This window comes from Fistularia commersonii, unplaced genomic scaffold (assembly GCF_037954325.1).
Source record: "Fistularia commersonii isolate RoL2024-O1a breed Wild unplaced genomic scaffold, RoL_Fcom_v1.0 HiC_scaffold_62, whole genome shotgun sequence".
In the NCBI taxonomy this organism is placed as follows: Eukaryota; Metazoa; Chordata; class Actinopteri; order Syngnathiformes; family Fistulariidae; genus Fistularia; species Fistularia commersonii.
The window spans coordinates 82,630-95,000 of record NW_028234020.1 but is presented as its reverse complement, the minus strand read 5'-3'; positions in this window follow the sequence as shown (position 1 = coordinate 95,000).

Here is a 12,371-nt window from a genome sequence, read left to right as displayed (position 1 = left end):
TCACCCTGTTACTGCATTTCAATGACACCCATTTGCTTTCGATCTCAGTGTCTGCCACCGTACGGAAAAAGCGGGGGGGTGGGGGGTGGGGGGGCATAAGCGCATTCGTGCTGTAAGTAATCAGAAGTTAATAGTGTTAACGGTTTGCGAGAAATTTTTAATGCTAGACAAAAAAAGAAAATTAAAAGGATATAATTAAATAAATAGATAGAAAAATAAAATTAAAAACGAAAAAAAAAAAATTGTGAGGGGAATATAACATGTAATTAAGTTGGCGGTTCACAGGGAATCTCAGACATCAAACTGTTTTTAATTGAACATAAATAGTACACCCAAATATACAAATGTACAAATAAACATAGCAAGGTAGAACTGAATGTCAATGAAACAACCAGGCATGAGGAAGCAACGGACATGAGGACATTTGTTCTGTATGTAATGAGAAGTTAATAGTGTTACAGGTTTGTGAGAAATTTACAGTGCTAGACAAAAAACGAAATTAAAAGGAAATAATTAGATAAATAGATAGACAAATGAAATTAAAACCAAAAAAAAAAAATGCAAGGGGAATACGACATGTAATTAAGTTGGCGATTCACAAGGAATCTCAGACATCAAACTGTATATGTTTTGTTGTTTATATATAAACATATATAAACAAACATATATTGTTTGTTGTTTATTTTTGGGATATATTGAGGAATATTTAATGGAAAGGAGTCACAATCGCTTTTTGACAATGTCGAAGTGTATACGTGGCTATAGAATTTAAAGTTTTCATTAGAAATTATAGCCTCATCTGTAATTTCCTTGTTGTTAAGACGGGCTTAGCTTTGCTCCGCTCCTCCTCTCCTCCGCTCCTCCGCTCTTCCGCTCCGGGCCCTGGAACTCCCGATCCGCGGGACTTCGGTGAATTCCGGGCCAGTTTTTTGCTCTTCTGCTCTCCTCCCCTCCTCCGCTTCTTCGCTCCCCCGCTTTGGACCCTGGAACTCTTGAACAGGGCCGGGCTTCTGCCCTCCGCCTCTCCTCTGCTCATCCGCTCCAGGCCCTGGCACTCCCTGTGATCCAGTCATTCGCATGTGCGTGCCCGGAGGTCCGGGAGCTCCACTCAAACGTCCGGGGGGGATAAGGGTAAGGGGTCCTGCCCCCCCCCCCTCGCCGCCTCTGAGAAGAGAAACATCTCCTCCACTCCTCCGCTCATCCGCTGCGGAACCAGGTACTACCGATCCGCCGGACTCAGGCGAATTGCAGAAAGGGGTTTTGCTGTCCTCCGCTCCTCCGCTCCTCCGCTCCTCCGCTCCTCCGCTCCTCCGCTCCTCCGCTCCTCCGCTCCTCCGTTTCGGGCCCTGGAAAACCCGAACCGCTGGACACAAGCGAATCACGGTCCGGGCTTCTGCTCTCCTCCGCTCCTCACCTCATCCGCTCCAGGCCCTGGTACTCCGTGTCCGCGGGAACCCCCCCCAACCCACAAAAACAAACTCTCACACACACACAAACACACGCACACACACACACACACACACACACACACACAAACACACAAACACACACAGACACACCTGAACTCATCATCGCTGTGCTGATAGCATTGGCCGAAACGTATCCACAACCAAACCAACATTAGCTCATCCAGTCATTCACATATGTGTGTGCCCAGAGGTCCGGGAGCTCCAGTCATAACTCCGGGTGATCTCTGTCCGGAGTAGGCTCACCTTAGCCGGTCTAAGGGGTCCTGCTGCCCCCCAGCTTCCCCGCCTTTGAGAAGAGACACATAACTCCGCTCTTCCGCTTCTCCGCTATGGGCCCTGGTACTCCCGATCCTCCGAACTCAGGTGAATTGCGTGACGTGCTTCTGCTCTCCTATAAGCCCCTACACACTTCGAACACGGCTGTTATCACCCTGTTACTGCATTTCAATGACACCCATTTGCTTTCGATCTCAGTGTCTGCCTCCGTACGGAAAAAGCGGGATGGGTGGGGGGGCATAAGCGCAATCGTGCTGTAAGTAATCAGAAGTTAATAGTGTTAACGGTTTGCGAGAAATTTTTAATGCTAGACAAAAAAAGAAAATTAGAAGGATATAATTAAATAAATAGATAGAAAAATAAAATTAAAAACGAAAAAAAAAAATTGTGAGGGGAATATAACATGTAATTAAGTTGGCGGTTCACAAGGAATCTCAGACATCAAACTGTTTTTAATTGAACATAAATAGTACACCCAAATATACAAATGTACAAATAAACATAGCAAGGTAGAACTGAATGTCAATGAAACAACCAGGGATGAGGAAGCAACGGACATCAGGACATTTGTTCTGTATGTAATGAGAAGTTAATAGTGTTACAGGTTTGTGAGAAATTTACAGTGCGAGACAAAAAAAGAAATTAAAAGGAAGTAATTAAATCAATAGATAGACAAATAAGAAATTAAAACGAAAAAAAAAAAAAAAAATTGCAAGGGGAATGTAACATGTAATCAAGTTGTTTTTTTTTTTTTTTTTTTTTTTTTTTACCAAAAAAAAAAGGAACCTCGGACATGGGTAACTATATTTTTTTGTTTTCGGATTTTTCCATAAGTTTTAAGGATTTTTTTTTTTTTTTTTATATTTCAAAATCGTTTATGAAGACATTAAAATTTGGGGAGCATTTTTGCATTCTGTTCTTGTGAATGAAGAACTTGGCCAGGCCTAAAAGAACATTGACACAGAGTTCATCTGTTATGTTGCTTATAAGTAAACAGAATGTTATATCATCTTTTGAGAAGGAAACTGGTGACGATGGAATGAGAAGGAGAAAAAATATATGGTCAGTGGTTTCAATGTTGTCTTCACAAAATGTACAAATATTATCTTCAAAATTAAAGCGTACCCTCGATAATTCCTTAGATGGGTAGATGTCAGTCATAATTTTGAAGTGGGTCTCTTTTGCCTTGGGGGTATGGGTAGAGTCAGATACATAGTTCGCAGCGTGGCAATCGATTCCTCATCAAATTTATTTAAAATATCCTTTTTTTTTTTTTTGACGTCCAGGGAATAAGTTTCCTGTGAAACATTTCCTAATAAAGGAGTTGCCGCGCTTTCTGTCCACAATTGAGATTCCCTGGAGTGATAGTCGGGGTAACTGTGGTTGTACGGTTCGGTGCGTCATTATATTTTTGGTCAGGAATACAAATTGTCGAGGCAGTGCGTTTCGTAACTTTAGCAACTCTAATATGGGAGGCTTGAATCTGTGTGTAGTACAGAACTGCTCATTGTCCAGAGGACTGCCAGTGTCATCCATCAAGTCAATTATCGACCATATACCTTTCTCAAAGCATTCCTTGTAAAACAGAGGTTTGTTGCCATGCAGTACATATCGATTGTTCCAAACTATTATACTGTGTGGTGAGAAATTGTGTACGTATATCATTTTCCAGTATAATAATATTTGTTTATGGAACTCTGAACATTTGACAGGAATCTTGTTGATATCCAAGTCAGAGATAAGCAGAAGACTCAGGCCGCCGACTTTGTTGAATAAGTAGTTTGGAGTACAATACCAGAAAGAACGATGAGGTTTGATCCAGGATTTCAACCAGTTCACCTTCAATGTCCCATTCAAGCAGTCCGACTCTATCACTTTCAGCCCTCCTTCACTTGTTTCTTTCACCATATGTGATTTTTCTTAGATGGTGTGGTCTGTTCCTCCAGATAAAGTTGAAATTGATTTGGTTAACAGATTTTACGAGTTGATTTGGAGCAGCATTGGAATACGCTGGGTATATACATCTGGATAAACACATCCATTTTAGTCAAATATATCCGGCCTAATATTGATAAATCTCTCTGGAGCCATATATTAGAATTAAGCTTTACTTTGATTCAGTTTAGATTCAATGTTCCTGGATTGATTTAACGTTTGGTCCTTGGATAGGAAAATGCTCAAGTATTTTATTTCTGATTTCATAGAAACATCGCTGATTTCCTTTAGTGGCGAGTCATGCAGCGCAAGAAGTTTGCATTTCTTTAAGTTTAATGACAATCCTGAAGCCTTGGAGAATGTTTTGGTTTTTTTCAGCACTTATTGGGACTTGATGTTCATTTTTCAAAACTAAGGTTGTGTCATCTGCCAGCAGGCTAATAACAATTTCTGTCCCCAACATTACTTCTGTCCCACACGTATACACACACACACACACACACACACACACACACACACCTTAATTCCACTCTTTTATATACGCATGTCTGGAGTTCCGGGAGCTCGTTCTCAACGTTCTGGGGATAATCATAGCTGTGCTGATAGCATTGGCCGAAACGTATCCACAACCAAACCGACATTAGCTCATCCACTCATTCACATATGTGTGTGCCCGGAGGTCCGGGAGCTCCAGTCATAAGTCCGGGTGATCTATGTCCGGAGAAGGCTCACATTAGCCGCTCTAAGGGGTCCTGCTGCCCCCCAGCTTCCCGGCCTTTGAGAAGAGACACATAACTCCGCTCTTCCGCTTCTCCGCTATGGGCCCTGGTACTCCCGATCCTCCGAACTCAGGTGAATTGCGTGACGTGCTTCTGCTCTCCTATAAGCCCCTACACACTTCGAACACGGCTGTTATCACCCTGTTACTGCATTTCAATGACACCCATTTGCTTTCGATCTCAGTGTCTGCCTCCGTACGGAAAAAGCGGGATGGGTGGGGGGGCATAAGCGCATTCGTGGTGTAAGTAATCAGAAGTTAATAGTGTTAACGGTTTGCGAGAAATTTTTAATGCTAGACAAAAAAAGAAAATTAAAAGGATATAATTAAATAAATAGATAGAAAAATAAAATTAAAAACGAAAAAAAAAAATTGTGAGGGGAATATAACATGTAATTAAGTTGGCGGTTCACAAGGAATCTCAGACATCAAACTGTTTTTAATTGAACATAAATAGTACACCCAAATATACAGATGTACAAATAAACATAGCAAGGTAGAACTGAATGTCAATGAAACAACCAGGGATGAGGAAGCAACGGACATCAGGACATTTGTTCTGTATGTAATGAGAAGTTAATAGTGTTACAGGTTTGTGAGAAATTTACAGTGCGAGACAAAAAAAGAAATTAAAAGGAAGTAATTAAATCAATAGATAGACAAATAAGAAATTAAAACGAAAAAAAAAAAAAAAAAATTGCAAGGGGAATGTAACATGTAATCAAGTTGTTTTTTTTTTTTTGTTTTTTTTTTTTACCAAAAAAAAAAGGAACCTCGGACATGGGTAACTATATTTTTTAGTTTTTGGATTTTTCCATAAGTTTTAAGGATTTTTTTTTTTTTTTTTTTATATTTCAAAATCGTTTATGAAGACATTAAAATTTGGGGAGCATTTTTGCATTCTGTTCTTGTGAATGAAGAACTTGGCCAGGCCTAAAAGAACATTGACACAGAGTTCATCTGTTATGTTGCTTATAAGTAAACAGAATGTTATATCATCTTTTGAGAAGGAAACTGGTGACGATGGAATGAGAAGGAGAAAAAATATATGGTCAGTGGTTTCAATGTTGTCTTCACAAAATGTACAAATATTATCTTCAAAATTAAAGCGTACCCTCGATAATTCCTTAGATGGGTAGATGTCAGTCATAATTTTGAAGTGGGTCTCTTTTGCCTTGGGGGTATGGGTAGAGTCAGATACATGGTTCGCAGCGTGGCAATCGATTCCTCATCAAATTTATTTAAAATATCCTTTTTTTTTTTTTTGACGTCCAGGGAATAAGTTTCCTGTGAAACATTTCCTAATAAAGGAGTTGCCGCGCTTTCTGTCCACAATTGAGATTCCCTGGAGTGATAGTCGGGGTAACTGTGGTTGTACGGTTCGGTGCGTCATTATATTTTTGGTCAGGAATACAAATTGTCGAGGCAGTGCGTTTCGTAACTTTAGCAACTCTAATATGGGAGGCTTGAATCTGTGTGTAGTACAGAACTGCTCATTGTCCAGAGGACTGCCAGTGTCATCCATCAAGTCAATTATCGACCATATACCTTTCTCAAAGCATTCCTTGTAAAACAGAGGTTTGTTGCCATGCAGTACATATCGATTGTTCCAAACTATTATACTGTGTGGTGAGAAATTGTGTACGTATATCATTTTCCAGTATAATAATATTTGTTTATGGAACTCTGAACATTTGACAGGAATCTTGTTGATATCCAAGTCAGAGATAAGCAGAAGACTCAGGCCGCCGACTTTGTTGAATAAGTAGTTTGGAGTACAATACCAGAAAGAACGATGAGGTTTGATCCAGGATTTCAACCAGTTCACCTTCAATGTCCCATTCAAGCAGTCCGACTCTATCACTTTCAGCCCTCCTTCACTTGTTTCTTTCACCATATGTGATTTTTCTTAGATGGTGTGGTCTGTTCCTCCAGATAAAGTTGAAATTGATTTGGTTAACAGATTTTACGAGTTGATTTGGAGCAGCATTGGAATACGCTGGGTATATACATCTGGATAAACACATCCATTTTAGTCAAATATATCCGGCCTAATATTGATAAATCTCTCTGGAGCCATATATTAGAATTAAGCTTTACTTTGATTCAGTTTAGATTCAATGTTCCTGGATTGATTTAACGTTTGGTCCTTGGATAGGAAAATGCTCAAGTATTTTATTTCTGATTTCATAGAAACATCGCTGATTTCCTTTAGTGGCGAGTCATGCAGCGCAAGAAGTTTGCATTTCTTTAAGTTTAATGACAATCCTGAAGCCTTGGAGAATGTTTTGGTTTTTTTCAGCACTTATTGGGACTTGATGTTCATTTTTCAAAACTAAGGTTGTGTCATCTGCCAGCAGGCTAATAACAATTTCTGTCCCCAACATTACTTCTGTCCCACACGTATACACACACACACACACACACACACACACACACACACCTTAATTCCACTCTTTTATATACGCATGTCTGGAGTTCCGGGAGCTCGTTCTCAACGTTCTGGGGATAATCATAGCTGTGCTGATAGCATTGGCCGAAACGTATCCACAACCAAACCGACATTAGCTCATCCACTCATTCACATATGTGTGTGCCCGGAGGTCCGGGAGCTCCAGTCATAAGTCCGGGTGATCTATGTCCGGAGAAGGCTCACATTAGCCGCTCTAAGGGGTCCTGCTGCCCCCCAGCTTCCCGGCCTTTGAGAAGAGACACATAACTCCGCTCTTCCGCTTCTCCGCTATGGGCCCTGGTACTCCCGATCCTCCGAACTCAGGTGAATTGCGTGACGTGCTTCTGCTCTCCTATAAGCCCCTACACACTTCGAACACGGCTGTTATCACCCTGTTACTGCATTTCAATGACACCCATTTGCTTTCGATCTCAGTGTCTGCCTCCGTACGGAAAAAGCGGGATGGGTGGGGGGGCATAAGCGCATTCGTGGTGTAAGTAATCAGAAGTTAATAGTGTTAACGGTTTGCGAGAAATTTTTAATGCTAGACAAAAAAAGAAAATTAAAAGGATATAATTAAATAAATAGATAGAAAAATAAAATTAAAAACGAAAAAAAAAAATTGTGAGGGGAATATAACATGTAATTAAGTTGGCGGTTCACAAGGAATCTCAGACATCAAACTGTTTTTAATTGAACATAAATAGTACACCCAAATATACAGATGTACAAATAAACATAGCAAGGTAGAACTGAATGTCAATGAAACAACCAGGGATGAGGAAGCAACGGACATCAGGACATTTGTTCTGTATGTAATGAGAAGTTAATAGTGTTACAGGTTTGTGAGAAATTTACAGTGCGAGACAAAAAAAGAAATTAAAAGGAAGTAATTAAATCAATAGATAGACAAATAAGAAATTAAAACGAAAAAAAAAAAAAAAAAATTGCAAGGGGAATGTAACATGTAATCAAGTTGTTGTTTTTTTTTTGTTTTTTTTTTTTACCAAAAAAAAAAGGAACCTCGGACATGGGTAACTATATTTTTTAGTTTTTGGATTTTTCCATAAGTTTTAAGGATTTTTTTTTTTTTTTTTTATATTTCAAAATCGTTTATGAAGACATTAAAATTTTGGGAGCATTTTTGCATTCTGTTCTTGTGAATGAAGAACTTGGCCAGGCCTAAAAGAACATTGACACAGAGTTCATCTGTTATGTTGCTTATAAGTAAACAGAATGTTATATCATCTTTTGAGAAGGAAACTGGTGACGATGGAATGAGAAGGAGAAAAAATATATGGTCAGTGGTTTCAATGTTGTCTTCACAAAATGTACAAATATTATCTTCAAAATTAAAGCGTACCCTCGATAATTCCTTAGATGGGTAGATGTCAGTCATAATTTTGAAGTGGGTCTCTTTTGCCTTGGGGGTATGGGTAGAGTCAGATACATGGTTCGCAGCGTGGCAATCGATTCCTCATCAAATTTATTTAAAATATCCTTTTTTTTTTTTTTGACGTCCAGGGAATAAGTTTCCTGTGAAACATTTCCTAATAAAGGAGTTGCCGCGCTTTTTGTCCACAATTGAGATTCCCTGGAGTGATAGTCGGGGTAACTGTGGTTGTACGGTTCGGTGCGTCATTATATTTTTGGTCAGGAATACAAATTGTCGAGGCAGTGCGTTTCGTAACTTTAGCAACTCTAATATGGGAGGCTTGAATCTGTGTGTAGTACAGAACTGCTCATTGTCCAGAGGACTGCCAGTGTCATCCATCAAGTCAATTATCGACCATATACCTTTCTCAAAGCATTCCTTGTAAAACAGAGGTTTGTTGCCATGCAGTACATATCGATTGTTCCAAACTATTATACTGTGTGGTGAGAAATTGTGTACGTATATCATTTTCCAGTATAATAATATTTGTTTATGGAACTCTGAACATTTGACAGGAATCTTGTTGATATCCAAGTCAGAGATAAGCAGAAGACTCAGGCCGCCGACTTTGTTGAATAAGTAGTTTGGAGTACAATACCAGAAAGAACGATGAGGTTTGATCCAGGATTTCAACCAGTTCACCTTCAATGTCCCATTCAAGCAGTCCGACTCTATCACTTTCAGCCCTCCTTCACTTGTTTCTTTCACCATATGTGATTTTTCTTAGATGGTGTGGTCTGTTCCTCCAGATAAAGTTGAAATTGATTTGGTTAACAGATTTTACGAGTTGATTTGGAGCAGCATTGGAATACGCTGGGTATATACATCTGGATAAACACATCCATTTTAGTCAAATATATCCGGCCTAATATTGATAAATCTCTCTGGAGCCATATATTAGAATTAAGCTTTACTTTGATTCAGTTTAGATTCAATGTTCCTGGATTGATTTAACGTTTGGTCCTTGGATAGGAAAATGCTCAAGTATTTTATTTCTGATTTCATGGAAACATCGCTGATTTCCTTTAGTGGCGAGTCATGCAGCGCAAGAAGTTTGCATTTCTTTAAGTTTAATGACAATCCTGAAGCCTTGGAGAATGTTTTGGTTGTTTTCAGCACTTATTGGGACTTGATGTTCATTTTTCAAAACTAAGGTTGTGTCATCTGCCAGCAGGCTAATAACAATTTCTGTCCCCAACATTACTTCTGTCCCACACGTATACACACACACACACACACACACACACACACACACACACACACACACACACCTTAATTCCACTCTTTTATATACGCATGTCTGGAGTTCCGGGAGCTCGTTCTCAACGTTCTGGGGATAATCATAGCTGTGCTGATAGCATTGGCCGAAACGTATCCACAACCAAACCAACATTAGCTCATCCACTCATTCACATATGTGTGTGCCCAGAGGTCCGGGAGCTCCAGTCATAAGTCCGGGTGATCTATGTCCGGAGAAGACTCACATTAGCCGGTCTAAGGGGTCCTGCTGCCCCCCAGTTTCCCCGCCTTTGAGAAGAGACACATAACTCCGCTCTTCCGCTTCTCCGCTATGGGCCCTGGTACTCCCGATCCTCCGAACTCAGGTGAATTGCGTGACGTGCTTCTGCTCTCCTATAAGCCCCTACACACTTCGAACACGGCTGTTATCACCCTGTTACTGCATTTCAATGACACCCATTTGCTTTCGATCTCAGTGTCTGCCTCCGTACGGAAAAAGCGGGATGGGTGGGGGGGCATAAGCGCATTCGTGGTGTAAGTAATCAGAAGTTAATAGTGTTAACGGTTTGCGAGAAATTTTTAATGCTAGACAAAAAAAGAAAATTAGAAGGATATAATTAAATAAATAGATAGAAAAATAAAATTAAAAACGAAAAAAAAAAATTGTGAGGGGAATATAACATGTAATTAAGTTGGCGGTTCACAAGGAATCTCAGACATCAAACTGTTTTTAATTGAACATAAATAGTACACCCAAATATACAAATGTACAAATAAACATAGCAAGGTAGAACTGAATGTCAATGAAACAACCAGGGATGAGGAAGCAACGGACATCAGGACATTTGTTCTGTATGTAATGAGAAGTTAATAGTGTTACAGGTTTGTGAGAAATTTACAGTGCGAGACAAAAAAAGAAATTAAAAGGAAGTAATTAAATCAATAGATAGACAAATAAGAAATTAAAACGAAAAAAAAAAAAAAAATTGCAAGGGGAATGTAACATGTAATCAAGTTGTTTTTTTTTTTTTTTTTTTTTTTTTTTTTACCAAAAAAAAAAGGAACCTCGGACATGGGTAACTATATTTTTTAGTTTTTGGATTTTTCCATAAGTTTTAAGGATTTTTTTTTTTTTTTTTTTATATTTCAAAATCGTTTATGAAGACATTAAAATTTGGGGAGCATTTTTGCATTCTGTTCTTGTGAATGAAGAACTTGGCCAGGCCTAAAAGAACATTGACACAGAGTTCATCTGTTATGTTGCTTATAAGTAAACAGAATGTTATATCATCTTTTGAGAAGGAAACTGGTGACGATGGAATGAGAAGGAGAAAAAATATATGGTCAGTGGTTTCAATGTTGTCTTCACAAAATGTACAAATATTATCTTCAAAATTAAAGCGTACCCTCGATAATTCCTTAGATGGGTAGATGTCAGTCATAATTTTGAAGTGGGTCTCTTTTGCCTTGGGGGTATGGGTAGAGTCAGATACATGGTTCGCAGCGTGGCAATCGATTCCTCATCAAATTTATTTAAAATATCCTTTTTTTTTTTTTTGACGTCCAGGGAATAAGTTTCCTGTGAAACATTTCCTAATAAAGGAGTTGCCGCGCTTTTTGTCCACAATTGAGATTCCCTGGAGTGATAGTCGGGGTAACTGTGGTTGTACGGTTCGGTGCGTCATTATATTTTTGGTCAGGAATACAAATTGTCGAGGCAGTGCGTTTCGTAACTTTAGCAACTCTAATATGGGAGGCTTGAATCTGTGTGTAGTACAGAACTGCTCATTGTCCAGAGGACTGCCAGTGTCATCCATCAAGTCAATTATCGACCATATACCTTTCTCAAAGCATTCCTTGTAAAACAGAGGTTTGTTGCCATGCAGTACATATCGATTGTTCCAAACTATTATACTGTGTGGTGAGAAATTGTGTACGTATATCATTTTCCAGTATAATAATATTTGTTTATGGAACTCTGAACATTTGACAGGAATCTTGTTGATATCCAAGTCAGAGATAAGCAGAAGACTCAGGCCGCCGACTTTGTTGAATAAGTAGTTTGGAGTACAATACCAGAAAGAACGATGAGGTTTGATCCAGGATTTCAACCAGTTCACCTTCAATGTCCCATTCAAGCAGTCCGACTCTATCACTTTCAGCCCTCCTTCACTTGTTTCTTTCACCATATGTGATTTTTCTTAGATGGTGTGGTCTGTTCCTCCAGATAAAGTTGAAATTGATTTGGTTAACAGATTTTACGAGTTGATTTGGAGCAGCATTGGAATACGCTGGGTATATACATCTGGATAAACACATCCATTTTAGTCAAATATATCCGGCCTAATATTGATAAATCTCTCTGGAGCCATATAAGCTTTACTTTGATTCAGTTTAGATTCAATGTTCCTGGATTGATTTAACGTTTGGTCCTTGGATAGGAAAATGCTCAAGTATTTTATTTCTGATTTCATGGAAACATCGCTGATTTCCTTTAGTGGCGAGTCATGCAGCGCAAGAAGTTTGCATTTCTTTAAGTTTAATGACAATCCTGAAGCCTTGGAGAATGTTTTGGTTGTTTTCAGCACTTATTGGGACTTGATGTTCATTTTTCAAAACTAAGGTTGTGTCATCTGCCAGCAGGCTAATAACAATTTCTGTCCCCAACATTACTTCTGTCCCACACGTATACACACACACACACACACACACACACACACACACACACACACACACACACCTTAATTCCACTCTTTTATATACGCATGTCTGGAGTTCCGGGAGCTC